This window comes from Trachypithecus francoisi, unplaced genomic scaffold (assembly GCF_009764315.1).
Source record: "Trachypithecus francoisi isolate TF-2019V2 unplaced genomic scaffold, Tfra_2.0 Lachesis_group9, whole genome shotgun sequence".
In the NCBI taxonomy this organism is placed as follows: Eukaryota; Metazoa; Chordata; class Mammalia; order Primates; family Cercopithecidae; genus Trachypithecus; species Trachypithecus francoisi.
Window position 1 is genome coordinate 43,510,770 of NW_022681474.1, and position 25,747 is coordinate 43,536,516.

Below are 25,747 nucleotides of genomic sequence, written 5' to 3' on the forward strand. Positions count from 1 at the left end.
ATCAGGGGCACCAGAGTGCCGAGCCCCACCAAGGGGACAGCTGCTACACAGGGGCCACCTGAGGCCATACGTGTGACACACACCCAGAACTGCCAGCACTTGTGATTCTGCAAGAAGCTTGGAGTTTTTTTGTTGTTGTTTTTGTTTTCGTTTTGAGACAGAGTTTCACTCTTGTCACCCAGGCTGGAGTGCAATGGCGCGATCTCGGGTCACTGCAACTTCCACCTCCCAGGTTCAAGCCATTCTCTTGCCTTAGCCTCCCCAACAGCTGGGCTTGCAGGCAACCGCCACCATGGCTAATTTTTGTATTTTTAGTAGAGATGGGGTTTCACTTCGTTGACCAGGCTGGTCTTGAACTCCTGAACTCAGGTGATCCGCCTGCCTCAGCCTCCCAAAGTGCTGGGATTACAGGTGTGAGCCACCATGCCCAGCCTAGGAAGCCTGGTGTTTTTTGTTTGTTTTGAGACGGAGTCTCGCTCTGTTATCCATGCTGGAGTGCAGTGGCACGATCTTGGCTCACTGCAACCTCCACCTCCTGGGTTCAAGTAAATCTATCTCCGTCTCCCAAGTAGCCGGAATTACAAGCACACACCACCACACAGGTGTATATAAAAAAATACAATTTTTAGTAGAGATGAGGTTTCACAATGTTGGCCAAGCTGGTCTCAAACTCCTGACCTCAGATGATCCACCCGCCTCAGCCTCCCAAAGTGCTGGGATTACAGGCGTGAGCCACCGCGCCCGGCCATGCCTGGTGTTTTTAATGCTATTGACCACTCCTGTGCAGCCAGCCAGTCCAGTGAGGCTGAGGCTGGATCTCTGGAGGCATTGGGCTGAAATCATTTGAGGAACAATGGACCCCTGACTGATGGGAGGAGGGTCAGTTTCTGGAGAATCTAGTGGAGGTTGGCCACCTTGAGCTTGCCTCCTGCTCTCCTGCTTTAGAGCTGTGTGACTTTAAGGAACTGACTTAACCTCTCTGAGCCTCAGCTGTTGCATCAGGAAATGGGGCTACCTGTAACCCTCGCTCGGTGCTGTTTGCATTGAGGATTAAATGGGAAGATATAAGGGAAAACTGTGTCCTGTATGTAGTGAAAACTCAGTGTCTTGTTTGCTACATCCCAATGACTGAGACAGAATAAGTGAGTGGGTAGTACCCCTGCACCCCCGCAAAAATCACTTATGGGAGGAAGATGGCTCGTATGGGAAGGGGAGGATACTGTGTGTTGGACAGGAAAGGGGAAGCAGGAAGACAATGTCTTTTTGGAGATCACAAGGTACATAATAATTCACAGGTAACATTATTGTTATTGTTCCTCTCTGACATGAATGTCAGAGTGTAGAAGGCTTTGAGGATCACCTAGTCCAAGCCCCAGTTTAACCTGAAAAGAGACTGGCACAGGGTGGGGGATGCAATCTTCCCAGCATCCCTCATCGTACCAGGGGCAAGGCTGGCATTACTCCTGCCATTATTGCCACCATCCCCTTATGTGAAACCCTAACATCATCCTACTACTGCTGCAAATCAATTAAGGAGTTACCATGTTTTAGACGCTGGGCAAAATACTGCATGTACATCCTCTCCTTTCAGCTTTACGAAAATATTAAGATGCAGGTGCAGAAGAAATGTGAGCGAAACCCCCTCCTGCTTCTTCTGAGTTAGTGTCCCTGTGCAAGGTGTGCCACTTTGAGCCTCCATTTCCTCATCTGTGGAATGGGAACAGCACCACCTGTCCCTGGGGTTCCAAGCATCCAAGGGGCTAAGTTATATGAAGTACTGATGCCCAGTACTGGTTCCAGGAATGTCTGGGGAATCTGGAGGCTGCCTCTTGGCTCCTGACTTCCAGCCCCAGCCCCCCCACCCCACCCCACCAAGGCCTCTGTCAGTACTGGTTGTTCCTCAGTGCAATTAGGTAATTAGGCCAAATTCAATTACACACCACACTCCCAGGTTTGTCTGGGGCCCAAGGGGGGCATGGGCTCCCCATGTTGAGGGGGAGCAGCAGAAGCACTGGCTTGGTTCCCAGGGCTGGATCTTCCCACTGTGCCTCCCAGAATACTGCCTGCATTGCAGCTGGGGAAACTGAGGCAGGGAACAGGCAGCGTTGCTTGGCCCCTGCCTTTGTTCAGGCTGCTATAGCAAAATACCTTCTACTGGGTAACTTATAAACAATAGCAATTGATCACTCCCTGTTGTGGAGGCAAGATCAAGGCTCTGGCAGATTTGATGTCCAGTGAGAGCATGCTCGCCGTAGATGGCACCCTCTGGCTGTGTCCTCACATGGCACAAGGTGCAAAGAGCGCCCTCAAGCCTCTTTCATAAGGCACTGGTCCCATTCATGAAGGTGTATTCCTGATGACCTAATCCTCTCCCAAAGGCCCCAGCTCCTCATACCATCACAATGGATTAGATTTCAATACGTTAACTTAGAGGGGCACAAACACTCAGACCACAGCAACCCCAAACCATAGCATCCCCGGGGCTGAGATCATCATGCCTGATTTTTTTCCCTTCCTGGAGCGCTTCACCGCAGACTGCTGGCCTGCGGCTCACCCTCCCTTTCAAATTCATCAGCAGGGACCTGGCTCCTCATTCCCTGGAAAAGCCCAGATTGGTAGGGAGCTGGGGGCGGGCCTCAGCTGCCCTCTGCCACCCCTGGATTTGTGGCAGTTTCCCATCCTAGCTGCAGGCTGGCACCCAGCTGCTGCCCAACACTTTGATCAGTATATGGATCTTTTGGGAGAGCAGGGGCTCCAGTGAAGTTAGGCAAACCAGAGTGTATATATGTCTTTAAGGGACTTGCTGGGGGAAGCAGGCGCGAGCAACCCAGGCTGAGGGCGGCAAGATGGCCCTCCTGGAGACCAGGCATGACACTTCTACGGACCACATCATTTGAGGCCTTGAATGCCAATCTAAAAAGCTTGAACTTGATCTTGACACCCCTGAGGAGCTAAGGAAGGTTTTAGACAAGGGATGATGTGGTCAGGTTTGCCTCAGCAGGTAGAGGAGGGACCTGGGTGCTAGAGGCAGAGAACTCAGTTTGGAGGCTGGTGCAGCTGCCAGCACACGAGTCGGCTGGGGTGGAAATGTGCCGTGTGTGGAGGGAGAGAAGCAGAGGTGACTCCCCGGCAGTGCTTCGTGCCCACACCCTTCCCTGGGCCTCGGAAGCTCAGATGGTGACATGGCTGTTTTATGCTTGACTCTTGACTTACCAGTTCTGAAGATGGTACACAATACCTTTCCCAGGAAAAATGTCTTAACTTTGGATTTCACTCTGAAATGAAAGTGGTTTTATGGAATTTTTCTTATAAGCACAAAAATAATACATACTATGTATAGGACAATCAAGGAATACAGAAAATTATAAAGAAAGTAAAGCTGACATCCCACCACTGTGGAATAACTTGGTGAATATCCATTAGTCATGCAAGAAACATTTAACATACTTAATGGGTAAATGTACTTAACAGATAAACCGCAAATAAATATAGGAGAATGGAACCATAGAGGGCCTGCTACCTTGGAACCAGCGTCTTTGCCTTGACAAAATGATGTGTGTTGTAGACCTCTTGCCTGGTCCACCTGTCAGACTACTCCGGCCTTTACAAGGAATTAGCAGGAGTCAGTTCAATAATGACATTTCTTCTTGGAGCCTACCCAGCCACACTTGGGGAGGCCAGCGCCTCCGGCAGCAAAGAGAGGTATGGCATCTACACTAGATGTCTTTATCTGGGGAGAGGGTATTAGGGTCCACAGAGGGACAGTGACCTGCACCTGGTCACACAGCAAGCTCACAAGCCCCTTTCCGGGTAGCATCTGTCTTAGTTGGGGACTTGGCCTCCCGGGCCAAGGAGCACGCACTTTTGCGAGCTCAGCTCTGCAGGTCCTGATTTCAACATCAGGCCTCCCACTCCTTGCCCTGCCCTGGCGGCCACCTTTGGATTTCCCCCAGACATTCCTATGCAGCCTGTCAGCTCATGTCCAGAGCCCCTGGAGGTGGGGGATACCTGGGACCACACTGGGGAATGAAGGAAGCCGCTGGCTCCCCTCGTCTGCCATGGACCAGGAACAAGGGGCTGGAAGGGAGCAGGCACTCGGAGAACCTCCTCTCACACAGGGTGATGGTGAAAGGAAGGCAGGAAGGTCACACCAGGTGATGAAGGACTCCTGGCAAACTTTCATGGGCTTGGGAGGTTCCTAAAAGTGCGCAATTACTGCCCAGAGCACACCGAGGTGCTGGGGCTTGCTTCTCAACCACCTTTCCTCTACTTTTACCTCTCCTAGCACCCCGCAGCAGACCTCAGAAGCCATAAGCCCACCAGTACAGGGTCCCTTCTGTAATTCTCCATCCTCAGCTCATACGCCTCAGGTGACAGGCTACTCCCTCGCAGCCCTGACTATCAGAAATTCCTTCCTTCTTTTGAGCCCAAATCAGGTTCCCCCACCCATCTTCAGGATGCACGTGACTCCCACAGTAGGGGAAGGAAAGAGCCAACAAGTCCAGATCTAGCCCTGACCTCCCTGTGAGGAGGTACCGAGTAGGGTAGACCCATCCCATCAGAATCCCACACTGTGCTGGGAAAAAGAGGCAACTGATGGACAAGAGTCCTTTAGAAGAGCATATCTGCCTAGGGCTTTACAGTTTGCAGGGCATGCCCTGGATGCTGCCGTTGGCAGGAATACAGTACCAGGAGAGACAGCTTGGGGCCCAGGAACAAGCCAGGAGTCTGGGGTTCTAGTCCTGGCTCTACAACTAATTTGCCATGTGACTGGAGGCAGTCCCCACCCCCTCGTTGAACCTCATTTTCCTCATTTGAAGAGGGCAACAAAGGCCTCTTTACTCTGATGTCGATTGAGCTGGCGATTCCAAATGGATAGGTAGAGGCTCTGTCAAGAAAGGGGCTGGAAGGAATAGGCCACACATGGTTTCCAGGCACAGTGGGTCCAATGGAATGGGACACCTGGTATTGCAGCCCTGCCTGGTCCTGCAGCCTGGGCCAGAGCGTGTGAGTGGCCCCAAGTCTTTTCCCAAAGCGAGCCTCACTTTCTTCCACTGCAAAGTGGAAGCTTTGTGCCCAGCTGCCTTGTGAGCCTTTGTCTGGGAAGCATCAGGAACGGAATTTGGCTGCTCCAGCCCAGACAGGGAAGTGTGCTGCACAGCCAGGCAGGCAGACAGACAGTCCAGCAGGAAGACAAATTGCATTTCCAACTGCGGGGAGCTTATGTCAGTCCAACCCTGGGGCCATCCGGAAGCCCCCATCAAAGCTGTGGTCTGGGAGAAGCAATGAAACCCCAGGACTGCTGAGGCACGGACATTCGAGCTGCCTTTGCCGTCCCTTCCCTTTAGAGGCGACTCCAGAAATCAATGGGAAGAGATTCATTAGAGACCTGGGTGGCACGCTCCCCACCACCTCCAGCAGCCCCTTTGTTAACCAGCCTGAGCTTCCTGTCTGAACAGCCTGCCTGCCCCTGAGAAACAACCCAGGTTCTAGGAAGCAGGTTGGAGACCTAGGCTCTGAGCAGGGCAGCAGGGCCACCACACACCCTTAGAGGCTGTGATTGTTTGCTATGCATTCAATCATTTCTTGGTTCACTCATTCATTCAGGCAGCTGGTCCTTGTTTCATTCATACAGCTAATATTTATCAAGCATCTGCCTGGCATATTTTAGATACTGTCAATATAACACATCCAAAACAGATGAAAGTCCCAGTTGACATGGAGCTTGCCTTTTAGTGAGGGAGACAGCGTTAAACAAGGTAAATAATTGAAATAACACCAGCCGTAAATGCTAAGGAGAAAGCCACATCAGGAGACTCACAGGCATGTCAGGAGGGGCTTAGTTGTGGTCAGCGTGGTGGAGGCGGCTTCCCGGTTAAGGGTTAATGGGTCCGCAGGTCCGCGGAGGGAAAGCCTGCAGGAGGCAGGGATGTGGGGATGGAGCCGGGGCCACCTGGAGAAGAGCATTCTTGGCAGAACCCCTGGAGGTGCATCGGGTGCATTCACAGCTAGAAGGGCAGCGAGGCTGGACCAGAGTAAGCCGAGGGGGACTGGAGGGAAATGAGGTTAGAGAGGTGATGGAGGCTGGAGGCTGGGTCACGTGGGGGCTCAGCCACAAGGACTTGCATTTTATACCAGTGGAGCCAGAGCAACATGAGGAAGGGTCTTCAGCAAAGAATGTTTTGTGACTTAGGTTTTAACAGGATCGTCTGTTGTAGTTTGCTAAGGCTGCCATAACAAAGTGCCACACAGCTGGTGGCTTACACAATAGCGATTCACTCTCTCACAGTTCTGGAGACCTAAAAGCCCAGAGGAAGGTGTCAGTAGGGCCAAGGTCCCTCAGAAGGCTCTAGGGAAGGATCTTCTCCAGGGTTCTCTCCTTGCTTCTGGTAGTTTCTTGGCTTGTGGCAGCATAACTTCAGTCTTCACGTGCCATTGTCCCTGCGTGCATGTCTCTGTGTCTAAACTTCTTTTTATAAGGACACTAGTTCTGTTGGATTAGGGCCCACCCTAATGACCTCATCTTAACGTGGTCATCTGCAAAGCCCCTACTTCCTTCCAAATAAAGTCACATTCACAGGTTCTGGGGGCTAGGACTTCAGCATTTTTTGTGGGGACCCAGTTCACTCTCTAACACGATGGCTTCTCAGTTGGTCTTTCCTAGAACCTGGTGTTAGGTGGTCTCACCCTTATTTTACAAAGGAGGAGGTTGAGGCTCAGAAAGCCTAACAGCTCGTCAGGGCCACCAGCTAGTCAGAACTCCTGAGCCTCAGCCTCCAAATCCAGGCTCCTCCCTTCCCTCCGCAGCCCCTCTGTTAGCCAGGAGAGCATGGCCAGTTCCTTCCTGTCTCCACCCCAGCCCTGGGGGCAGCCCCAAGCCCTACCAGGCTCCCCACCTAACTCGGTAGCTCAGGGCTGAGCAGGCTCCTCTGAATGACCATTTTGTGTCTGTTTCATGGGTCCCCTCCCCTCAGAATCCTCTCTTCTCCAGCCTGGTAGTATGCTTTCCTGGAACCCCAGTAACCCTGCCCTTATAGAACTTCTCGGAGGTCCTGAGTGGAAGTGTGGGGCATGGGTTGGTATTGTTTTCAAAATGAAATGATTATAGGATTTGGGTGGAAGCCAAATGCAGACTGCTGGAAATGCAGCCTGGGTCCAGGATAAGTGACCCTGCTGGAGGATACACCCAGGAAGGGAAGTGAGGTGCAGTGGCAGGAGGCTGAGAGGCATGGAGGTCTCGCTGTGCATCGTGCCCCTGTCCTCCACTCAGGTGGAGCCCCAGCAAACTCAAAATGTCACACAAATGCTTCCAAATGCATAGATGCTAAACTCTAAAAAGAAACACATGAAGCAAGAAATATTTCAGTATTTGTAATGTGATATGAGGGAAAGAATATAAAATAGAGTTGGGGACATGAGCTCTCATCACAGCTCTAACTGGCTGTGTGACCTGGAGGTCACCTTCCTTCTCTGGATCCTAGAGTCCCACTTTGGGAATATGTGATGGTTATCAGTGCATACTTTTGAACTGGATTGCCAAGTCGTTTAAACCCTTGGGCAAGTTGTCTAAACCTCCCTGCGCCTCTGTTTTAGTTTCTGTACAGTGGAAATAGCCCCTATCAGAAAGGACTGGTGGTGAGGATTGTTAGTATTTGGAAAATGCCTGAAAGTGAGTAACCACGAGCTGCATATTACACCAGGAGAGCAGAGGCCAGGATCCTGCTTGGGCCCCTAGCTCTGTGACCCCGTGTGTGGACACGGGTAGGGTTCTGAGGTCTGGTGGGGACGCCTGCATTGGCCAGGAGCTCAACTGCAACTGTGCCTTTCATCTTAAAGACTAAGTGAAGACTTGAGGAGGTTGACCAGGACAAGGGAGGAAAGGGAGGGGGGACAGAGAGAACAGTGTCATAAAGACACATGAAAGTTTGTTCCCTGACCCCTCGGAGATGGTCAGAAGCCCCAGGAGGGGGTCTCTGGAGGCAGAGACCCTGAGTTGTCTCATGCCCAGGGCTGCTGTTTGAGCCTTCCTTGGGCAACTGAGCTGGCTGTGTGACAGATGCTCCATGGCCAGGTCCCCAAATGCCCACTCTGTGCCCTGCACTCCCATGCGTCCTGAGAAGGACCAGGGATGTGAAGGTGGATGGCCCCGGCAGCTCCCAGGGCCTGAGCTCGTGCCTGTCATTCTCACGTGAACACGTGGCTGGGGCCTCCTTGTCCACCTCACCCTCCCTCAGAGCGCTTACTGCCCGCATGGGTGACATCTCCAAGTCATAGGATCCTTGCTCAGCTCTGCTGAATCAGCAGACCCTGCCTGAAGAAGAGCTCTGTGGCTCAGAACCCGGCGCCCAGCAGAGCCGTCCCTGGCTTCATTGTTCTCCCTCTCAGGAGCTTAGCTTTTGTATGCTGGTCTTTCCTTGCTAGTGGCCTCTCAGCCCTCAGCCCTCCCACTATACAAAGCCTTATACAGGAGGTGACCCAGCCCAGAGCCACTTTGACCCCTGGGTGACCTACATTCTAGGTGGCTTGACTCTTTTTACTGGGCAATGCTGGGACAGGATCCAAGAGGCCTATCCCTCTGTGGGTGAATAGGGGAGCCCTGGAGAAGGCCCCTCTCTGTGCCACCAGCTAGACTGAAAGGGTCCCCTCCCGCCCCCACCCCAACCCCAACCAGTTGGTCTTGCAGAGGTGGGTTCTGCATGGCAGGCTCCTCCAGCTGGGTAAAGCATCCTCCCTCCCCTTGCTCTCCCGAGCAAGCTACCACGGCCTTCCCCGCTGAAGCGCCGTGATTTATTGTCGGCTCCTCCTCGCCAGGGCCCACGGCAGGAGGAGTTCAAACACCCGCGAGAAAAGCCACCCGCTATTGATCCCCGCGTCAGGACTCCCTAGCGCTGGCGGGCATTCATCAAGGAGCCGCAGCGCGGGGGCTGCAACTCGCCCTTTCTTCTTCCTTTCTTCTCTCTCTCTTCTCTCTCCCAAGTCATTCCCCCGGGGCTATGCCCCCCTTGCCGAGGTCACTCAGAGAGCTCACCGAGTGCCTGCGAGCTGAGGTGGAGAGCGCCTTTGTCTGTGGCCTCTTTGCTGTAGATCCTTATCAGGGGGGTGGAGCAGGCTGCTTTGGGCCCCAGGCTTTTGAGCAAATCTTTGGAAGTTGGAGAAGTGGAGTTGGAACTCGGAACAAGTGGAGAAAGCCCTCTGAAGCAGAGACTAGTTGGAGTGCCCATATTTCTGTAGACCCGAGGCTTGTAACTAGAAAGAGCTTGCTAACCAAATGGGCCGAGAGAGCCTTGAAATTAGCATCTGAAAACCCCAGCATTGGCCTGGAGGCCTCCCGTGCAGTCTGGTGAATAGATGCTTGAAAACAATTTGTTTTCCTAATTACGTAAATCTAGTGAAGAGTATTTATCTTTTTTTTTTTTTTTGGCTTACCTGGGGAAAGTCTAAAACCTTTAGTCTCTAGCCAGAGGAGCGTATATTAATTCTCTTCTCCAGCCCTACTCTATGACTTCCCAGAGTGGGTCCCTGGGAGAACATGGAGATGGGGTAGGGAGACTGGCAGGTTGTCTTATTAAAGTTTCCTGGGCAGTGCCACCAGGTCTGTGTCCCTCTGGTGTAAACCTCTGCTCAATTCCAGTCCAGATTCTGGCTCAACCTACCAAAGTGGTTTTGCTAAACTCAGCCTCTGGGGCTGGCCACATGGTACCAACATATATAGGATACTTCAAAAATTAATTTGGAAGTCCCAAACATGCGGGTCTTTGGTGGCTCAGAAAGCCCTAAGGATCAGATTAGAATAGTGAACTGTCATTGCACAGAATGGGGAAGGGGGTGTGTTCTGGTTATTTCGGATGGTGGCTCTTTGGATTCTGGATAATGGAGGTCCAAGTGCTGACACTGTGTAAAACCAGATTAACGGTAGAAACTAGATCTTAGGTACATCCTAAGTGTTCTCTTGGAACACTTGAGCCATATTGTCCCACCCCATCTGTTTTCTGAGTGTCACTTGCTGAGCAGTGGGCTTTAGAGTAGGTCAGTCATCTGGAGGATCTGCAGTGGGGAGATGGGCGAGTCTTCACTGGACCCCTGCCTGCGGTGCTGCTTGGGAGGGCAGGGCCCCAATGGATGTCTCAGTGAGTAAATGACTGTCCCCAAAGAAGCCATAATAACCTACAAGGAGATAAGATGGAGGTGAGAATGAGCAGAGCCTGGACTTTGTGCAAAGCTGAAGGGAAGTCCTTCCCCTGGCTGCCCTGGGGTTGGCCTGCCAGTAAGGGGATGCCAATTAATTTCCCTTGCAGGAAGCTAGTTCATGTCCAAAAGGCGAAAGTTATGAAGTACGAATTAATCCATTTAACCAGCTCCTCGGAGGGAAAGCCCATGACAACTGCATTTCCAAATGCCATCCTGAAAGCGATATTTCAAGTGGCAGTGGGTGGGATTAGAGCCTGCTAAGGATTTATGTCAAACAAGGAGCAAGAACATAATTTCTAGATAAGTGATTTGTCTCAGCCACTTCCAGGGCCGGCAGGAAGGTTTAGGGGCCAGCCAGAGGCTGAGGCTGAGAAGAGGGGATGGAGTCAGGAGATGCCACTTCAAACGCCAGTGACCCTGGTCAGCTCCCAGTGCTGGCCAGGGCAGTAGGGCACGGCAGTCCAATACAGAGGAGATTTTAAAGACAGTCAATGGCTGCCCTTCTTTGGGGATGAATGATGGGGCCTCACTTACCTTCCTAATTGTTTGGGGCAGTTAGGTCACCATATAAGCAACTTTCACAGGCAGGTGGGTGGGACTGGGGGAGGGAACTATAAAATGCAGTTTCTCCCGAGGGGGGAATGATGACAGGGAGTGCCCACGAAAAAGGGAGGGGCGAAAATCTCTGGAGGTGAGACAGCAGCTTCCAGGGGTGTCTTAAGGGGCAGAGGGGTGGGGGGTGAGCAAGCCCTCAAAGGCCGGAGCCCTTGCGACAGACTGGTTGGAAGGAAGAGGCCTCGGTCACCACAGGATGCAATGTCAGGAAGGCAGCAGCTCCCGGGGCGGGGCAGGGCCGCGCGCAGCCGCCCCCGGCTTCCCTCCTGCAGCCAGCTCCTGGTCACAGGAACTCCCCTAAGTCGGGGAGCCGGAGCGTACGTGCGCGTGTTCACCCTGTCCTGGGCCCCTCGCTCGGGGAATCCCGGGGGTGCCAGGGCACCCAGGGTCAGGGAAGTAAGATGCCGGGCCGCCTACCTTCTCCACCCCGTAGCCCGTTCCGAAAATCCTTTAAACCGAGATTTAGTCTGGATTCCCAGCCCCGCCCTTCCCTCCCCTCCCCGCGGCCGAGGCCCCCTCCAGTTCAGCTCCCTCCTCCACCCCCTCCCCGCTGTGGACCCTCATTAGCATGCCCACTTGGGAGGATTCGCTGGGGGGCGGGAGACACCCGAAGTCATCCACCGCCTGCGCCTTCCCGGCGGCCTCCTCGGGCGATAGCGCTCCGGGAGCCCCACTCGCACAAGTGTTGCTTCCAATTAATTGCCTAGGCGGGGGAAGGAAAGGGGCCTGGTCGCCGCCCCCGCCCGGAGGCTGGAGCGCTGCTCGTCGGGTCGTGCGTTCGCTCGGCAGCGGCGTGCACCAGCACCACCCCTGCGTGCAAGTTTGAAATGTGAGCTGCCTCCGATTCATACTCGCTCGCGCTCCCTCGCAGCGAAGTGGCTGGGCTGACGGTCTGCGCGCGCGAGTGAGTGCGGGCGGCGGGCTGGGGGGCGGGGGTGCGGACGGCTAGGCTCGCGGGGCGGGGAGGGCGCGCGCGAGCCGGGGCTCCCTGGAGACGCCAAGGCAGGTCTGCTCGCCTTTCATCTTCCTCCCGCGCTCCTCCTCCTCCTCCTCCCTCCCCTCTCCCCGCCGTGGCTGGCCTGGCCTGCCCCGGAGCCCCCAGCCCCACGCGGGCACACGCAGGGTGGGTGGTCACGCCCGCAGGGTCCGCGAGCGCGGCGCAGAGCGCGGGCCGTGGGAAGTTTCTCCGGCGCGCCCCGTGCGCCCCCGCCCCCCGCGCGCCCCCGGCCCATCCCTGTCCCTGGAGGGCTGTCGCTTGCGCCCGGGCGCGCGGCTGGCTGCCTCCTCGGCGGCGGCGGCGGCCCCATTAGCGGAGCCTCCGCCTGTGATTGGCTTCGCCCGGGAAGCTGGAGACGGGCGATGAATAATTGATGTGTGCGGTGCGGTAGCCGGACGGCGGCGGCGGTGGCGGGCAGCAGCGAGCGGGAGCGCGGGAGCCGGAGCGCCCTCGGAGCGGGCAGCGCGGAGCGAGCGGGCGCCGGACCCGCCCGGGCCCCCGCGCCGCCGCCGCCGCCGCCCGGGCGCGGAGCGGGGATGCAGGCGGCGCCCGCTGCCTGCGCGCAGCCTTTGTTCGGCGCCGGCTGAATCCTACCCGGAGTCGCTCGCCGCGGCCGCCGCCGGCTGGGCCCCAAGCTCCTGCGGGCGCCAGGGCGGGACCGCGACCGGTGCAACTTCTAGGTAAGTGCGGGGCCGGAGGGGTCGGCGCCTGGGCGCCCACGGGCCGGGCCCTGGGCTCCCTCCGGGCGCGGGGGTGAGTGTGCGTGCCTGTGTGTGACAGAGGAGGGCCGGTGCATTGTGGGTAGCGCCGTGTGCTGCATGGTGTCAGCCCCAGGCTTGGCGGCGAGAGTGGCACCGGCGTGCACCGGACCGGTTTTGTGTGCCCACAGACGGGGCCTTCATTTCTCTTTGGGGCCAGGGGGCAGAGTGCGTCCCCACCAGCTCCCTGAAGGTGAAGTGTTGGCTCTCCAGCAGACATTTTACGAGGCTCTGTGCTCAGTCGGCTCCCGCTGCAAAAATAAGAATCGGCCAGGATGCCTTCGGAGGCAGTGCCTGAGGGTCCTCGACTTCAAGCTCCTCCTTTGTCAGAATGCAGCCCTGAGGCTGCCAGCGCCTAGAGACCCCACGGGCACTGGTGATGCCACCATTGCGGCAGGGTGCCCTTCGCAAAGGTGGTGGGTGCAGAATAGACTTCTGAGAAGTGTTTGCTGGCAAACTGGCTGGAGGAGAGAGGTGGATTTGCACCAGAGGGCAGGAAGCAGCCTTTCAGGAGGTGCCTGGCTGTGAGGACCTTGTACAAGACCTTGGAGAGAGGGCCCCTTGATAGGGGCTAAGAGGCGGCTGCCTGGGGTTCTGAGCGTGTGGTTTTGGTATTGGTGTCTTAGAAGCCAAGCCGTGGTGCCGTAGGCACCAGATAGGTACCAGTTCCTGGGTCCAGAAGCCCTCTAGGGGGAAACTAGGAGAGGTCAGCTGACACTTCTTTAGACGGGCTTCAGGAGACTGTCATTCCTACAGTGGGGACCCAGGCCCTTTGCCCTTGACCATCAAGCCAGACTGCCAGATGAGTGCTGAGCAGGGCTGATGGCTCTTCCAGCAGGAAGGCTTTGTGTGGCAGGTGGCATGGAGTTGGTGCCAGTGTGCTTCTCATTGGCCCATCCTTGAGAGTAGCCACAGAAATCGGGCTGAGGAGAGAAATCAGGCTGAGGAGTGAGTTGGGGTGAAAAGGCCATGCCATCCTGAAATCAGGGTGACCCCAGATGTTACATGGGGGCTCCGGCTCCCCCAGTTATAGGGCTCTGGACCTGAAGCTTATCTCCTGTCCACTATGGAGGAAAGGCCCTGTCCCAGGGATTGGGCGGAGGGGTGAGTCTTGGGGTCCACATGGCTCCTGACAAGACTGTTCCCCTTTTTTGTGTGTAAGCCAGGCAGTCACTACCCTCCAACTAGCTGGATTCAAGTCCCCTCCTGAGCTATTTTTACCCTGAACTTCCTTAGTGAGAAACCACCAAACGGCGGTGCTTTGGTGAGAATCTAGGTCTTTACCGGAAGCGCAGCCTGCACAGAGTTTACACCTCGCTTCATAAGACTGCCTCCACTGCCCTACACGGCCCTCCCCTGGCTCAGAGCCCTTGCGCCTCTCTCGTGCTTCTTGGTTCTCATCACAGCCTGTGCGCTCAGGGACTTGTGAGCCCCAGTTTCAGATGGGAAAACTGATGTGCCCGAGATCATCCAGTTGGGGATGTAGGAGGCCAGGCTTGGCTCCAAGAGGAGCAAGACCTTGACTGCCAGTGGGCTCCCTGAAAGCAGGGACCACGTGTTTCTCATCACCGTATGCCCCAGTGCCAACTGTGGTGCCTGGCGGATGGTGGGTGCCCAGTGGCTGCTGAATGATGATGGCACGAGTGGAAGGCTGGTTGGTTGTGTTTTCCCCATTGGAGTGAGATGGGCAGAGGAATCGAAAGAGCGCTTCCAGATCTCAGTCTGCATTGGTTGAGCACCCAGTCCATGCAGTCCCTGGGAACTCTGAGATGAGTCCCTAGTCTGGAGTCAGGCAGCTAGAGGGAGAAAGGTGCTTCCACAGAGGTTCTGCGGAAGTCCCCCCCCCCCCCCGGGCTTCCTGAATGTTGCCCCAGGTAGTAACGAGTGATTGAGCTGGGTCTAAGATGGTGCCATTCAGTACAGTAGCCACTGGCCACATGTGGCTGTTTGTGAATTTAAATTAATTAAAGGGATGAGTTCAGCTTATCCTCGGCACTAACCACACTTCAAGTGCTCAGTAGCCACCAAAGACTGGTAGCCGCCTTGTTGGGCAACTCAGACTCTAGAACATGCCCACCACAACGGGAAGCTCCATAGACGACAGACAGTGCTGGCCAGGAGGCTTAACTTAAGACGGAGGGGCAGTGAGGACACTAGCTCAGAGCCCATGAGTTTAACAGTGCAGGTGGGTCTGTTAGATAAAGAGACCTCCTGTTTCCCTAGCCTTTGTTTTGTGGCAGCCTCCTGCGGGGAAGGAGTAGGCCAGTCAGGCGTTCCCATTTAACACGGGAGAAAACTGAGGTTCACTTTTGCCCAAGGTCATCCAGCGAGAGGGTGGCATGAATCCCAGGTCTCCAACCCCTCGGCCAGCACTCTGTCATCCAGCAGAGGTCAGCCAGGGGGCACGAGTGGGCAGCGGTCCCAGGAGCAGCCTCAGACCTCCCTGAGGGACAATCTTGGTGCCGGTAGGCGTCAGTCCCTGTGAAGTCATCCATCGATCGGGCAGGAGCGCCAGCTCAGCCTCGGGTCCTCAGGAACAGAGAGTTCTGTGCTGGCAGAGCTGGAAGGAGCGGGCGCGAGGCTCTCTGGGCAAGGGAGGTGTTTACCTTGAACGATGCAGCATGGGTCCCTCGGGAGAGGCTGGCTCCTCCGCCGGGAAGGAACTCCTCAGTGGGGCCTGTGGCTGGGATCCTTGGCACCACCTCAGAGAGAGGGGTACAGGCCCGAGCCCAACGGGGAGAAGGATTTCGGGACCTTTGACTGGTACAGAGTGCACCTCACCCTTGCTCTTGCCCCGCCACACCATGTCACGGAGCATCTGCTGGGCCTCACTCGCCCTCCTTCCCCAAGCCTTGGCTGCGGGAGGAAACTCTCCCAGGGCCTGGCAGAGCAGCAGCTGCCTCACGAGGGAGCCTGCTCAGGGAAAAACAAGGCCCCCACCCTCGAAGCACTTGCAGCTTCCCAGGGAGCTCCCTGGCCAGACACCACAGGCAAGGAAGGAAGGCCAGCCCACTGGCCGGAGGGCCGAAAGGACTTCCTGCCCCAAGGTCACATGGCAGGAGAGTCCGGGGATGAGGCCAGTGCCCTCTCCCGGCCCACTGCAAATCCCAGTCTCCCAGTGCGAACGTGTGGTTTATGATTTCATTGTGCCTGCCTCCTGGTTTCCTGCTCCAGCCCTGAGGTGAGAGTTAGCTTCCCGTGGCCTTGTCCCTGGGTCCTGAGGTGCCCACTCCCCCAGCAGCAGGCCTCTGCCGCCTCCAGCTCCCATGGTCCTGACCTGACTGAAGTGGGAGGTCTGAAAATGCGGTGGCTTTCTGCAGGGATCCCCGCACACCGAAAAGAGGGTTCTTCAAGGCCCATCAGGGCAGTGTAGGCATGCGAGGACCTTTGGCGACACTCCCAGGTTTCCAGTCCTCCAGAGGGAGAAAATGGTCAGGGGCGGGGCACCAACGAGGCCTTTCCGGGGAGCCCTTCCAGGACTCATAGTGAGTCCCTCGGGGGAGGCCCACAGTGCCCTTGTTCCCCAGGATCTGATGGGCTGTGTGCCCTTTCAAACTGATGCACAGAGCTGGGAGCTGCCCCCATCACCTAGAGTACTGGGTGAGGACCCCTGGGTGGGCTGGCCAGGCAGTCTGCTGCCCCCCTGTCTGGCCAGGCACGGGAAGTATGACCCTTTTCCTCCCTCTCAGTAGCCCCAGCCATGGCCCTGACTTCTCCTTAGAGCCATCCTGGGGCTTCTCCAAGCCCCAGAGACCCTGCTGGGTTCCCCAACTGCTCCCCCCGCCCCCCTCCCCCGTAGTGTGAGGCCAGGCTTTACAAGTGCCTGGCCCGGGGCAGTGGGGCTGCTTTGTATGTATTGGGTGAATGGAGAACAGGGGACTTAGCCAGGACACTCACATTTTCTGAGACTGAGGCTCCCAAACCACCCTGAGAGTTGTTGGGTCTGAGGGGAGGCCCAGCCCCTGTGATTTGGCTTGTAAAGCTCCCCAAATAATTCTGATGCTGTTGGTAGAATCATGGCTCCCAGCGCCTAGCCCTGAAGCGATATTATCTATAGTCTGGTGCCAAATTACTGTGTGACCTTTGGCAAGTCACTTCCCCTCTGGGGGCCTGAGTGTCTCATCTCTGCCTCATCTTTGTTGCATCTCTAAAAGGTAGACTCTACTCCAGGGCCTCAATACCAGTCCTGTGCCAGAGAGGTGGGGAGAGAGGAAAGTGAGAAAGAAGCTTGGGCCATGTCTTTGGGTGCCACCACCCACATCTGGGGGTGCAGTGGAAAATATTAGGGTGCAGCATGGCAAGAGAGAATTAAATGAACAGAGGCCTATGCTCTACACCCCAAGAGCTGTAGAAGCAAGAGGGGAAAGTGGTGACTTTAGGGCTGGAGCGGCCTGAAACACTTCCCAGGTGGAACTTGATTTTGGAAATGAGCAGGATGAGAAGGGACTGTTGGGTGGGAGGATTAGTAGCTGCAAAGGCTTGGAAGCCAGGAGAGGTATGGCGCTTGAAGAGAAAGGAGGATGTCCCTCCAGGTGACATGGGGGAGGTTAATAGGAACTTGAGGAGAGGTTGAGCGAGGCTGCTGCAACACCTTCAGGGCAGTGGGGAGCCATCGAAGGCTTTGGAGCCTGGGAGGCACTGGGACTCCTCCTGCTTCTAGGAGCAGAGCTGCTGCTGAGTAGCAGACCGGAATCGGGCATGGAAGTTGGGAGTAGTGCGAGGTCGGCGTCCTGCTGTGGGAATGTCCCTGCCCCTGCTGACGCAATGGAAAGCCTCGTCTTGTTTCAGGGTTCCTGTTTTGTGGTTGCCCGTGGTGGGGGGCAAGGGCAGCCAGCTCTGCCTTCTGAGGAGCTCCGGGAACTGGATGGAGCTTGTCCAGACCTCCCCACAGCAGCCCTCTGCTCTCCTGGAAAAGAGAGGCCGTCCTGTTTGTGGAGTCTCTCTCTAGTCCCTCTGGGGATTCTAGCCAGGCCCAGGAGACTTTAAATCAATGTGTGCATTTCCCTGGGGCTGGGACTGGAGTGGATGTGTGCCAGCGGGTAGCCTCTGGGCTTGCAGTTGCTCTCCCACCCTCCCAGGGCTCCAATATTGAATCGTGGCTCCCTGGGTCAGAGCCTGAGGCACTAGTGATTTACCAGCTCCCTGTCTGCCTCCCAAGAGCTTATGATCTGATGGCAGCTTCATTGTGCGCAGAAGATTTAGCAAGGTCTGGTTCAACCCCTACGTGTGGGAGGCAGGACTGTGAAAAAATGGGGGGCATGTTTCAGAGAGGAAGGAAAAAGGAAGCCCAAGGAGCCCTTTTTCCTGCCTCTCACTTCTGCTGCTTCCAGGCCCAGCTCTAATGCCATGGCCCAGAAAGCTTTCCCTGATTCCCCACACCCAGTGCCCAGGGCCACTGCCTCCTTGTGGTCCTTAGCTCCTGTGCACATCCAGGACCCAGCGCCATACATCAGTAGCTTCCTGTCATCCCTTGCCCACCTGGGTGTCAGCCCACTACACTGAGTTGAGGGACAGGCGGTCCATGACTTGCATCCATGCAGGGTGCTGCATCAATATCTGTCAAATGGCCAGCCCAGAGCATAGGGACATGGCAGCCCTGGTCACCCAGGCAGGAATTGAGAGGCTCGAGGTCTTGGCCCAGCTCTGGCTCCCTAAGTTGTCTGTGTGACATGAGGAGTGCCTGCCTTTCTTGGGTTCCCTGCTTGTAAGGAGTAGCGTGGGATTTACTATGCTGTCCAGTATAGCAGCCACACATATATTTAAATATACATTAGTAAAATTAAATTAAGCTTTCAGTTCCTCAGTCACAATAGTCACATTTCACGCTCTCAATAGCCCCATGGGGCTAGTGGCTACCGGGTTGGACAGTGCAGCGGTGGAATGTTCCCATGATGGTAGAAAGATCTGTTGGCAGCGCTGTGCCTAAAGTGATCACTCTGTGGCCCATGGGCCTACCCTGTTGACAGCTTTGGTGACTGCTCCTCTCCCTTCCCCTCAATGCATGGGGGACCTCCCTGCCCAACCCCCCGGGGCTCTTAAAATGGGGCCACCCAGTGTCCCTCCTAAGACAGTGTCAGAAAGTAATTATGAAACCCACATCTGTCGTTTATGAGTAAGTCACCAAGGTTCTCTGAGCCTCTGTTTCCTGATCAGTGCAGTAGAGCTACCTGTCACTGCCTGGCAGGGTTGCGGTAGGGAGTAAATGAGATGGGGCTGAAAGGTGCTTAGGTCGGTGTCTGGTCCATAGTAACCTCTCAGTAGCTGGCAGCTTTCATCACTGTCAGGTGGATTCATCCCCTTGCAGCATGGGCTTAGTTCCAAAACTAGCTGGGCATTTGGTTCCCCTTGGGTTCCTGAGCCCGAGAGGTTGGGTTCTCTCCACCCAGCTCCACCACCAGCCCCCTTCTGTCTGAGCCTTGGTTTTCTCATCTGTACAGTACTCCCACCTGTCCTCGCCCTATGTTGCAGCTGGAGACCTTGCTGTGCCCTGTGGAGGGTGGTGCTGTCTGGGGGCTTATCCCTGCCTCCGGCGTGGCCACTGTAACAGGAGAGCCTGAGAGGGTCAGGGGACAGAGGTGCACAAGTGTGCTTGCCACTTGTCTGTCCCAGAGAGAAGCTGCAGGGCTGTCCCTCCTGCAGCCATCGGGGAGGTCCCAGCGTGTGTCTGCTCTGGAGGAAGTGAGCGTGGCCGGCACCCATGCGCCCACTTTCATTTCCCTCTTGGGGAATGAGTGATGAGAGTCTGCACCCTGGACTTCTGAAGCCTGCCAGTGATTTGCACAAGGACTTTTTCCTTGAGGTCCACTTATAGTTTGTCAGCGTCTGTGAGCCCCTGTGTTTCTGGGCAGAGGGTCTGTGAGTCGAGCCATGTTGAGGTGGCCCTTAGGGTCCAGCCGGGGTGGGCTCTCAGAATAAGGACTGTGAGTCCAGCCTTGGCTTCCAGGTGCCCAAAGGGTGCCTGGAGAACCCCTCGCTGAGAGGAAATTCTGGGAGCTGGGGAAGGATCCCAGGAGCTGGGGAAGGATCCCGCGGTGTCCTTGGTGTCAGGATGGGTACTAGGAGACAGAGCAGCCTTCAGGAGCAAGGCCGGAAGACCGTACTGGGGAGCAGACCACGCGCAGGGAGAAGGCACGGGCAGCTGGGGGACCAAAAGGGGCTTGCTGGGGACTTGTGGCCATCGAAGAGATCAAGGAGGTGAAGACTGGACACTGAACTGAAGTGGGAGGTTTCCAGGTGGGGTTGCCCTCACCCCACAAAGGTCCCCTCCCGAGCTTGCTCTCAGCATCTGTCCCCTTCCTCTCCTGTCTTCTCCACACACCGGGACTTCTCACCCTGTCTAAGCCTCAGTTTCCTCATCTGTAGAACTGGAGACTAGAACACTAGAACATCTGTAGAACACATCCCCTAGGACTGTGGGAGGATTAAAGAGCTCATTCCAGCCAGCACCTTGAGCACAGTGCTGGGATCTCATTGCCCCTGAGTAAACATGAGCTGCCCTTGCTGCTCTGCATGTTTCTCCTCGTGTTTGTGGGAGGCGTGTTCCTCTGGGTCACTTGTTCTCCTGCTCCCCAGCTTTGGGGTCTCTTAATTGTCCATTGCAGCCCAGCCTATCCAGACACTCTCCCAACCCTTCACCCCATGCATCTGTTGGGGGTACCTTTTCTCCAGCTTGAGTCCTGAACTGGTAGAACATGCAGAATGCCCATCTTCCCCAAGAGCCTGAGACGTCTTGGAGCAAATAGTCCCCCTGCCTCCCGCCAGGGCCCGAGGACTCTTGGCCAGAAGCTCAGGGCTCACTCAGTGTTTGCAGAGCAAAGGCTTGTGTCTTCGCTGCAGAGAGTAGGGGACAGCTTGTGTAATCCACAGGTATGTCTTGATTTGCCAATAATAGGCTCAGAAAGTTACTGGGCAGTCCCAGCATGCCCTGGAAAAAGGACAGAAACCATTGTCCCAGGGTGTCAGGGCAGCAGCACCTAAAACAGAGAAACGCCCCGCCCCCACCTTACTAGAACCATGGCAGCCTCGACCATTAGGTCCTTAGTGGCTTCTAGGAGGCCACTCGGGCAGTGGGTCTCCCAGGAGCAGCATCAGGATAGGCGGGGAGTAAGAGCCAAGCACTTGGCTTCCACTGTAAGCTCAGGCTCTGGCTCCTTCTGTCCAGGCCAGCTTTGGCCCTTAAAATGGAGATAGGTCCTCTGCCCTCCCCGAACCCTGCTCTTCCTTTGACTGCTGCTGCCCAAGGGCACCCATAGACAGCAGGTAGGCCTCAGGAGGCACGCTCCTGCAGGCCCCTGTACCTACCCGGCCTATGTACCCACCCAGCCTAGAATTAAGCCTTCCCAGCATCAGGCTGATCAGGGACCCATAATCCTCTCAGAGCTTTGCATGGTGTTGTACCTTCTCAGAGAAATACATTTAGTGACCTGGATAAGATCTTTCTCCTCAGGTGACATTCTTTGGGATGGAAATTTCTCCTCTGGGGTTTCTTCCCAGGTGTGGCTTTCCTGGTCATCCCCTCCTCTCTCCCAGGAGTGTGTAGTCCACCACACCCTCATCCTGGTACCCCCTGGACTCTTACCTAAATAGAAACCAGCCTCTGAAACGACCTGGCCCAGATTCACTTCCCTGGACACCTCCCCGGTCTTGGGCACCTGCTACCTGAAGCCTTGCTTTCATCCCACCCAAGTGATCTTGTGCTTGAGATGTCTTTCTGCCACCTAGCAGCATACTCAGTTACCACTTCTGCAAAACGGAGACGCCCTCACCCACAGGCCTGTTATAGCAACAGGATTCACTGCGTAGGCTGCCCACCAACTGTGTGAGTGTGTGTAGGCATCTGCTGGGGACCCTGGATGCACACCCCCCCCACCCGTGCCCTTTCTAACACATATACCTGCGACCCTTACTAGGTACGCTGCACCGCCACTACAGCACTTACTGTAGCCCTTGGTATGTGCAGGAGTGTGGCATTTCTTCAAGTTCATGACTATGACTGTAGCTCACTCAAATTTGTATGGTGAGCGTCCAGATAGGCAACATATGCATGTAATGTATTTTGGAATGAGTGAATGAACAAAAGAAGAGCTGGGTCTGGTCCAGGCACTGTGGGAAAGGTGAAAAAAGACACATCCCCTCCCCTCTGGGAGCTTAAAGTCCCAGAATTAAGATAACAGAGCTGGAAGGCACTGGGTGTGCAGAACTAGACATGCATCTGGGTGAGAAGCAGGGCTGAGCCTGTTGCAGAGGTTATGTGTTGATGAAGAGAAATATAAGATAGAACATTTGCAACTGTTGCCTGGGTTTTGCGTCTGTGTGCATATATCAGTAAACATGCAGTTGAACACGCCTGTGTCCACAAGGACGTGTGAGGGTCGTTTGTATGTTGAATGGCTATTGGATATAAGGTAGTGTACTGGTGAGTTTGTACAGGCTTACAAACACACTGGGTGTTGGAAGTGTGTCTGTGACATAGGAGGGGCACATGGGGAACTGGGTGGTGTAAATGTGTTGACACATTCCAATACCTTTGAGGCATGCAGGTACCTGCACTGTCCCTCCCTGCCGTGCTGGGCCGTCTTGGATTGTCTTGGGCATCTCTAGAGTGCTTTAGAGTGCAGAAAAACACTTCCACATATGCAGTGACTTCTCCATGCCCAGCAAAGGGTGGGAACTGAGGGTCAGGGAGTGTGGGGAGCTGACGGGTGGAGATGTGGCCTAAACTCTGGCCTTCTACCTTCCAACTCCGAGGTTTCAGTGTCCACCAAGGGACTGGCAAGGTCCTGTATGCACTTCCCTGGCAGTGCCCTGGGGAATTTGGAATCCAGACACAAGAGGCTCACTTAGATCCAGGACTTTGTGAGAGGCTCTGCAAAGGAAGGATGACTGTGACCCCAAAGATATCCATCTGCTCAGTATCCATCATGCCCTCTGTGGATGCATGGGCCTGCACACATGGCCCCACACACAGGCACACGCGCGCACACACACTCATGCACACACACGCACACTCACGCACACACTCATGCACATACTCACTCATAGGCACCCCACCCTTGGGGTTTTCCCAATTAAGTTCAGAAAACTTAATTGTAGCTTAAATTTTCATTTTCAGCCAACTTTGTTTTTAATGTTGAGTAACTATCACTTGTTTGTATATACTTCAGAAACAAAGTCCCTGGGGGAGAAGGAGGCTGTTTTCTTAAGCTGAATCCTAGAACTCCAATTAGGAGTGATTGTTCCACTTCTAAGGTTTTCCAGCCGCTTCCTAGCAAGCCCTGCTGAGCCCCTAATTAGGCAGCCAGGGGCGCCCCTGTTCAGGGCCCAGCACATCTCAGGGTGGCCTGTTTGAGGGCCAGTCTTGGGGAAGTTCAGGGCCAGAACCCCAAGTGGACCTTCAGGGTACTGCGGATGGTCCTCTCTGTTCAGGGAGTGGACTGGTGTCATTGCCCACCATCCCAAGGCCCTGGCTGCCTCTGGGGACATCAGTGCAGGGCACAGAAGCAGAGTCAGGGTGCCCTGGGTTTCGGGAAGCCCCATAAGCCGGGCTGGATGGCCCTTGGCCCAGGCAGGGTCCCGCGAGGAGGCTGCCGAGTGCTACTCTTGCTCTAACTGGGGATCCACCCATGATGGGGCCTGGCCCGCTGGTCTCCATTCACTGCTAAGCAAACTAATGCTCACAAAAGTACCACAGGAATTAGAGCCAGGGCCACCCCTCGTGCAGGTCTGGGTGACCAAGTCCTGCCTTGTAGTCAGCATGACATTCCATGCCATGGGTCCCACTTGGGTGGGGGATGGCCTTCCCGGGGTGAGGCAAAACTGAGAAATTTAAAGGGCAGTTTAGACAGGTGGGCGGAGGCGTTGGTGGGTGAGGGTGCCGGGCAATGCAGGGAGAGCCGACCGAGTGAGGGACCTCGGCCTTGTTGGCTTTCAAAACCAAACACCTGATACCTTTCACCACAGTCGTGATTTTCAGCACGCTGCCCGATGGTCCCCATCCACTCTTGCTGGGGAAGAAGGGTGTGTGGTTGAAGAAACAAACCTCTTGCAACCTCAAGGTCTGCCTGAACTGCCCATGACAGCTGGTTCCTACTCGCGCCCCGCAGGGCTGTGGGGTTGACTGGGTCCTCTGGTGCCGTGGATGCCCGTGACCGCCCTGGGAGACGTTGCCCTCCACCCAGCCCAAGCCGATTCCCTGTGGCCTTGGGGAGGTTCAGGTTTCTGCCTGCCAGGTGGGCAGCTCCGCTCGTTCCCCGCAGCAGCAACTGAGCTCACAACACTGCCCTGCTCCTGCCACCTGAGCCCCCAGGTGCCATCTGCCACCCTGTTTCCAAGCGGCAGGTAGGCGGCCTCAGGGCAGGGGACAGGAGAAGGCAAGCAGATCCCAGATGGGGAAGGCCGGGCTCTAGCCCTGAGGGGTAGGCAGTGCCTGGCCTGCCACCTGGCACCTGGGTTGCCCCCAGCCTTCTTCGGGAATGGGTGTGATCAGGTCTGTGAAGCGTGGGTATGAGTAGGTAAGGGGTGTCCCCCTAGCATATCTCTAGCTTAGTTTCTCTGCAGGTGTGAGGAGTGGAGTCCATGTGGGCAACTCTGTGTGTATCTGCTAACCTTCTCTGTCTTGAGCCCGGGCATTCCCCAGCATTCGTGTCCGCTCCCCTCTTATTCCTCTGTGCCTCTCCAAGTGTACCTTCCATGTCTCTCAGGGTCTCTGTCTGCCTGTCTGTCTCTGTCTCTGCATTCTGAGTTCATGAGGGTGCCTTTGCCATCAGAGCCACCTCTCCCCCCCCAACCCCCCACATTGAGTTGTTCTACTTAATTTCATTTTCCCAGGGCTCCAACTCACAGAAATAAACCCTCCCTCCCCACCCCTGCACTTTTTCGATTTAACAAGCCTGCTGGAAAACAATAGTGATTTCCGCATCGATCATAAACAGAAGTGATTACCATACAATTACAGCCTGAACCATCAGCCTGGATGCAATCACAGAGCCGCATTGTAAATCGGAAGACAATTGCCTGCAGAATTACCCCCAAATTGGTTTAAGTGGCAACAAAGGAGTGTTGGCATTTTGGTATTTTGGAAAGGGATGGCAGGAATGCGGATGTCCTGGTGGCAGAGAGTCCCCACTGGGAGACCCCCAGGGCCCCTTCCTTGGCATTGAGGAGGCTCTTGCTGGGGAGAGTTGCCTGCCACCTTCCCCCACCCCATTATTCTCCCTTCAATTACTGTTCCCTGCCCGTCTTGGCACAGCTTGTCATAAACTCATTTATACTAATGTGTGAGTGGCTAAGTGTGCCTTCGAACTTGGCCAGCAGATAGGGGTGAATCTGATGGAATTCTGGGGGGCCTCTCAGCTCCGCAGTATCCCCCTTTCTCCACTCCCATCTCACCTCTGGCTCTTCTATGTCACCCCATCCCTCTATGCTCCTGGCCTGGCACCCACCCCACAGTAACCTTCCCCACCATCTCCCAGCCCTCGGTGGACTCTGGCCAGCATCTCCCACATCCCATCCAGGGCAGCCCAGTCCCTCCTGCAGCTGCAGTGTGTGCCCTGCATCCTTCCCAGCCATCCAGGCCAGCTGGAGGCCACAGTCCAAGCCAGGTGGGCTAGGGCGGCCACTAGAGGGAGGGAGCCTGCTGGTGCCCCTGCAGCACGTGCTGAGGGGAATCACAGGTGGGTCTGCTCCTTTCCAGTCTGTGGTTTCCCAAGAAGTGCCCTGCCAGCAGGACCCCTCTGAGTGTCTGAAGACTGGACTCTTAAGCTCCAGCTGTTTCCACCGGGGGCATGTCTTGCTCTGGGAGGTGATTTCTCTCCAGGGCCAGGCTACTCTGAAGTTACCAGGAAAGCCTGCCCACCCACTGACACAGTCAGATCCCCTCACAGGCGTCCATACCCAGGTCAGAAGTGCTTTGGCATGCCCCATCTGATCCTCACAGGAAGGTTTGTGCATGCTTGTGATTTTACTCTAGTTTTTCCATTAAACAAATAAAAAAAGAGGTGGGGAGACCTGAGGGGTGACAAGGCTTGTTCCAGGTGACACAGCCCATCAGTGAAGAGTGGTGTCTTCAGGCTCCTACGTGAGTAATTGTTCCTAGATGCTGTCTGCAGCCTTCCCAGACCCACATGAGGTAGACTGGGGTCTCACCTTGTCGCTGACCTGCCTTGAGACCTCAGACAACACCAATAATTTA

General features: G+C 55.5%; 1 protein-coding gene across 11 annotated transcripts in view; it reads left to right on the forward strand.

The window, feature by feature from the left end:
- Nucleotides 1-25,747, forward strand: part of ZMIZ1 (zinc finger MIZ-type containing 1) — a 246,519-nt gene that overhangs the window by 165,176 nt on the left and 55,596 nt on the right. Inside the window, exon 1 of one of the 11 annotated variants that reach the window (XM_033209233.1) lies at nt 11,421-11,707. The exons of 8 other annotated variants lie outside the window; for them this stretch is intronic. The gene's annotated coding sequence lies outside the window, so the exon portion shown is untranslated. 2 more of the 11 variants (XM_033209234.1, XM_033209232.1) reach the window with 2 other exon arrangements.